Here is a 6896-nt window from a genome sequence, read left to right on the forward strand (position 1 = left end):
TCCTCCCCAGCACCACTGGTCTAGATCTGCTACACGGGGATTGTATTTCTGTCTAATTGTGCAGCAGTATGCCATAAATGCTTTATGCATCATGTCTTGTTTTTTTTTCTAATTGAGCAGCAACAGTAGCATAAAAATAAACAAATATTAATTCAAGAACTAAGACCAGTGCATTTGCAGTTCAACTGTTCTGAACCTATATTTAAAAAGTGAAAAAATAACTGGTAGGTTTTCTTTAAGGAGCCGCAAAATGTCAATATAACATATTTTTACTATGAAAAAAAAAATAGGATCCAACTGCAATGCTTGTGGGAAATTCTTTTGTTTTATTATTGTTCATAATATTAAAAATGTTTGATGGGTGCACAATACATTTTTCACTCAAACAAACACAGTTAAACTGATAGAGCAGCGGGTGCACTGGGAGTCTGACAGGAAGCCAAGGTATGACAGAAAACAAATTATATCAATAACATCTGTTTTTCTTATAACATTATGTGTGTAAGTTGCTTATGGAATAATAATAATAATAATAATAATAATAATAATAATAATAATAAAACAATAGAACTAGAGTGCTGGTAATATACTCTGGAATTTGGATTTCCATGAATTTTGGTTGATGACTAAGTTAGATTTCAGAGAGGCGAAGTGTATATCTTTTAAATGGTGTACCTTGTTTTTAATATATACCATCAAAGTCCTATATTTATTTGTGTATGTGGTACTTTCTTTTCCACATGGGATCAATTAAGTATTCGTCTGCCTGTCTGCCTATCTATCTGTCTGTCTAATTGCAGACATTTGAGACATGCAAAGAGCCAGATGTGTGTGATTTAAAACCCTCATAGTAAATGTGGTGTAAACTGGCTTCTCACTGTGGTGGACAGCTGTTTTTCATATGTAAAGTTGATATTAATAAACGTGACATTGTCTAAAATTGTGGCATAGATCTGGATTCTGCAGAGATTTGCAGCTATTTATTTGCATTCACTACCAGCTGAAGAAGTATACATCTTAAGTGTACTGTATATTCCATGCCCTGGGATATTCACCCCTTAAGCTAAGCAAACCGTGTTTCCACTATCAGGCCAAATGAGTGCGTGCTAGCTTGTGTCAGGTCCAGATGCATTCTCACTGTCACTTCTGGCCCTTCATTGTGCATCCTCAGGGCTTTATTGTGGCCAATGGATTACTGATGATTACCCTTGGGCCAAACAAGGCCAACTGAGGAGTGAGGCGGGGACAAGGTCAAAAGCAAAGTTATGCCAGGTTGTCTATCCAGCACACAACGACACAGGTTTGGGGAAAATAAAAACAATTTCGGGTACAGTATGAATAGGTTAAAACACACAATAGACAAAGTGGTGCCCAAAGAAAGAACTTTCCATGATTTGGGATCATGGACTGTGTGCTGGGAGATCACCCCATTGTTAGTGGAGAGACCCCTTGGGACACAATGGCAAATACAGTCTTACTGTTTAGCTAATGTTTACAAATGATATAAACTCGATATTCGAAATAACTAGATAACATGATACCTCAGCTTGAGGTTCCCTCTTGCTTATGAAATAGGCAGGGTGTGTGACGTTGGCACCAGGGCAGCATGTTAAGGACGGGTTTTAGGGCAACGGTGGGAATGCAGATAGATTTTGGTCTCGTGGCTCGAGATCCGAGGCTATTGGCCTCGGCTGGTCAGTTGATAGTCCTGGCTCAATAGTGGAAAAGCGGCTAGCTAAGGGCACCTACACACTACAGTTCACAACTGAATTGATTTCAATAGGGATGATTTGTCACAAGAATGAATATTGGAAACACAAGGGTTTGTGAAAGTGATGCTCCATCATGCAACCAAAACTTGAGGACATTTAAACTTTTGATGCAATGCATTCTGACATAGGCATCTATTGACCAAAGAGAATATCAGAGAAGTGGGTTCAGCTCTTTAGGTGCTATATCTAATGTGTAGGCACCCAAAAAAACTTGTAAATAAATTAAATCAAATATTCAGGTTTACAAATCTGCATTATTTACATAGTGTGTGGATGTTCTAATCCACATCTCAACACCACTTGGTTTGCAAGTTTGTTCTAGAAAACCCATGTGGTCACTGTCTAAATTCAGGAAACCATTTGAAATTGTGCCACCTGTCTCATAAATATACCATAAATCCTCAACTGTGCTTGTTTTAGAAAGTCACACAGGGATACCTGTGGTCACATCATAGGACATAATAATAGAATTGTACAGTATTTAGAGGTCTTCTGAATGGTTTAACCTCCTAAGACCCCATGTTCACATGCATGGACATTATGTTTTGGCTTTGCTATAGGCTATGCATAATTTAATTTAAACCAACTGATCTCAGATCGTGAGACTGTAGGCTCTCATTAAAGTGTTAAACTTTCGAAGAACCGAGTCATGTGACAAAACAACATAGTCACAGCAACAGAAACTGCTTCTGGTAAGAAACCTCATGAAGTTTTTACATGAAAACCTGTTTGAGTCAAAAGAGCAGAATCTATAGTTTCATCTCTATATGCCATTAAAAAAATGTCATCGAAACCGCACGCTAAAACAAAATGACCATGTACGTGGACTATTGGCTCATTTTCATTAAAGTATCCTATCTTCACTGTATATTATCACATTGAGAATCAATGGATGCATCCAAAAGCTGGAAAATTTTGCTTTAAAATAAGGTACATTTCAAACTGTTCAGACAGATAGCACACTTGAGGTTAGGTCATATTATGGAGCATCCTATAGCTTTCCTATGCAGCCAAGTGTATTCGCTCGTAACATCCGGTCAAAAGTTTAGTTTCAGGCTGCAGATTATGTTTGAACCATTCAGCAAGTTTGGCAGACATGGGACAATGATAATCAGTACATAGATTCAGAATTTTTTCATGCAAAATGTTATTTTGTTTCTAGAGCAAACAGTTTTCCTAAAACATTATGTCCACATATGTGGACAGCGAGAATCCGTTGTGAAATGTTAAATAAATCCAAGCTATAGAAAGTCAGATTATTTTCATCAAATTGTTTTTTATGTTTCCATGAGTGTTGGTCATTCATGTTTATAGACGTTACAAAATTACAATTGATTTTCTGTGAAGATGAATAAAAAAATATTATTGAAAGTAATGTCCAGCATCATCCAGTAACCGCCAACCATGTTAAAATAATGTGAATTATTATAACATTCTGAATCTATGTACTGATTATCATTGTCCCATGTCTGTCAAACATGTTGAGTGATCCAAACATCATCTGCAGCCTGAAACTGAACATTTGATCAGATTTTAGGAGTGAATGCAGTTAGCTGCATAGAAAATTATAGGATGCTCCCTTGCTCCCTATTTAGTGAATGACTTAACCTCCAGTTTGCTGTCTTTCTTCACTGGTCTCAGAACAGCATGAAATGCACCTTATTTTCATCCTACCTCCAAATAAAGACTCTGAAAGCAACATTTATCTGCTTTTGGATGAATCTGTTGATTCTCAATGTGACAATGCACAGTGAATATCTAGAAATGCATTTACTAATGTTAATGAATAGAACTATGTAACAAAGTTCAATGGAAACTGGCTTGACGATATAAATAATCTTTTAATAAAACAAAAAGACACAAACATAAACGCACAATATATATTTGGGCTGTTTCTACGACAACGCATAAATTACAAAGTCACACCCAAAATTTGCATCCTATTAAACTCCCTTATCATTGTAACTTAATTGTAACTTACCCTAACTACTTGAACTTAACTATGTAGGACTTTATGGCCAATCAATGGACCTCACACTATATCCAGGTTCCATCAGAAGACATTTAACTCAAAGTTGTGCCACAACAAAGCGATTTACTCTTTCCACAACAGAGGGCATCCTAATTTGCATTTTACCTCTGCACATTAATATTCATACCATAAATGCCTTGATACATGAGATGGTGTGATGAAGTGATGACCCCATATTCTGGTTGTGAACTTGATGTACCCATTCTAATTTGTGTAAACAAATAAGTCATATAAAAAGTGAGTATTTAGGCTTTGCCTTACAAACCTCCACAGAGAAAAATGTACTTGGCCAAAATTAATGTTAACTGGAATTTGAAATCACATTGATAAAGTGACTCATGGCTGCTGTCTGTCTGCCAAGACCCCAGGTAAGCATCTATGATATGTTTTGCCATATATATATATATCTATATATATATATATATATATATATATATATATATATGTATATAAGATAATTAAGTTTAATTTAATGTACTGTAATGGCAAAACTGTGGACTGTTTGCAATTAGGGGCAGTTCAAAATTATTACTAGATATTTTGTTTTGTTGCCTCCACTTGATTGTGTATTGAGCTTATTTTACACATATTGCACTAAAAGCTACATTTTAAACAGGTTAAAGAATGGGCTGCATCCCTCACATGGTTCCAGTTCATTACCAGTTTCTTCATTATGAAATGTAAGATGGTTTAATTTCTTTAAATAAACACTACATAATTTCCATACAAATAATTGTATTATTATTAATATTTGTTATAGACTGTGATTTTTTATTTATTTATTTATTTTTGTTTAAAAACACTGGAGGACATTTGGGACTTAGTAAATACTGTATGACATAGCCGGAGCTATGACGTCAGCATTTATAGTCTGATTTAATTACAGTTACAGTATTTTGAAATGAAGCTACAAAAATCCATTAACAAACATATTATTCAAGGGTATAGAATCATTAAAATATGCATTTTGAGATGTGGTCAGAAATGACACTGAACTCTAATTAAAACATCTGACACAAACAAAAAAATTAAGCAATTTTGTTTTAACTTATTTTTGTACTCGCAGGTAAACTCTATATATTGTTAAAAAGTTATATTGTATATATAGATTTGTTCTTTGGAGGAATCCAATTTCTTTTTTATCCAACACAAGCTATTTTTGCACTTTTAAAGACATTGCAACCTTTACAGGAAAACATCACATTATTAAGTAACACTGACTACTACAATACTGATTGATATATTTTTAATAGCTTTAATTTCTAACATCTGGAATTTTTGCAGAAATGCAAACACAAAATGTGACTTTTACACTTATTCATCTTAATCAGATATATAATGTGGCAGGGCGGAGGGCGGGGCCGGGTCGTGATCGTACACACCCGGTCCCGTATTAGGATAATTATGCCTCCGTGAGGGTTAAAGGCTAACTGCAGAGGATCGTGCGGGAGAGAGAGATCGTTAGCGGACATGTCACAGCGTGGTTTAAGACCCAGCTGCCTGAACGAAGACGATGGCCGCCGACCGCGAGGGGCGAAGGAGCTCCTAGCCGACTGCCTGGAAAGGTCAGGGCCGCTGCCAGGGGCACAGGAGTCGCCTACTGGCCGCTGAAACGCAGCAGGGTTTAAGACCGCCGACCGCGAGCGGGGAGGGGCTCACTGGCGACCGCCTGAAGCAAGAGAACCGCTGCCAGGGGCGGGGGAGACCCCTTCTGTTCCCCGAGAACGCGGAGGGGTGTTCTGTCCGCCAGGGGCTGGAGGACTGTCTCCTAGCCGGGGGCTCCCCAGCCTGAGAGAACGAGGGAGGAATGTGGCAGGTCGTGATCCTACACACCCGGTCCCGTATTAGGCTAATTATGCCTCCGTGAGGGTTAAAGGCTGACTGCATGGGATCGTGTGGGAAAGAGAGATCGTTAGCGGACATGTCCGTCATGTGTGTGTTTGTGTCTTCTTTTAAGTTTATCATTAAACCATTATTTATATTGAAAAGCCGGTTCTCGCCTCCTCCTTTCCATTGATCCCTTACATATACATATAACATTTCATTTGATTTAATGCTATTGTAATAAATTCTGGTAGATATTTCAAAAATCAGAATCAAGTTACATTAACGTTGTAGTAAAACGTATTTAGAGTACTTAGAGGATATGACATTTTGACATAATTTATTTGGTAAATATTCCCTAGTTTTTGAGTGTAAATTTAACAGTTCTTAGAGTAATAAAAAGGTCTATACACTGATGAGCCAAAAGAAGTATGACCACCTGCAAAATATGCTTTATGCAGATCCCTCATGTCCTGTAAGCTGCGAGATGGAGCCGCCATGTATCAGACTTGTTGGTCCCGCACATCCAAGGTCAGGGCAACAACTTGAAAACTTCATCATGTCCCTTAAACAATTCCTGAACAATGTGTGCAGTGTGGCAGGGCGCATTATGTTGCTGAAAGAGACCACTGCCATCAGGGAATACTATTGCTATGAAGGAGTCTACCAGGTCTGCAACAATGTTTAGATAGGTGGCATGTGTCAAATTGATGTTCAAATGAATGTCCGGACCCAGGTTTTTCCAGCAGAATATTGCACAAACACGGCCATCTAAGTGATTCTAAAGAAAACGTGATTTATCGGATCAGGCAACTTTCTTCCACTGCTCCAAGGTCCAGTTCCAATGCTCGGGTGCCCCTTGTAGATGCTTCCGATGGTCAACAGGGATCAGGGGCTACCCAGCCCCATAAGCAGCAGGATGCGATGCACTGTGTGTTGTGACATATTCTTTCCATTAGCATCATTAACATTTTCTGTGACTTTTGCCACTTTGTGACTTTAGCCTTCTGTCGGTTCAGACCAGACCAAATATCCTTCAGTGCCCTTGCGCATCAATGAGCCTTGGGCGCCCAACTGTCACTCTGTTGGGCGCCCAAGGCCAAGGAAATTAAACCAAACTCTGTGGTTTGTCCCTCCTCGGACCTCTGTCAGTAGGTACACACCACTGCTAATTGGGAGCACCCCACTAAACTTGCCATTCTAGAGATGCTCTGACCCAGTCGTGTTTTGGCTCATCAGTGTATAAAAGATTTTCACATCCAAATTAC

This window comes from Xyrauchen texanus, chromosome 50 (genome assembly GCF_025860055.1).
Source record: "Xyrauchen texanus isolate HMW12.3.18 chromosome 50, RBS_HiC_50CHRs, whole genome shotgun sequence".
Classification (NCBI taxonomy): domain Eukaryota; kingdom Metazoa; phylum Chordata; class Actinopteri; order Cypriniformes; family Catostomidae; genus Xyrauchen; species Xyrauchen texanus.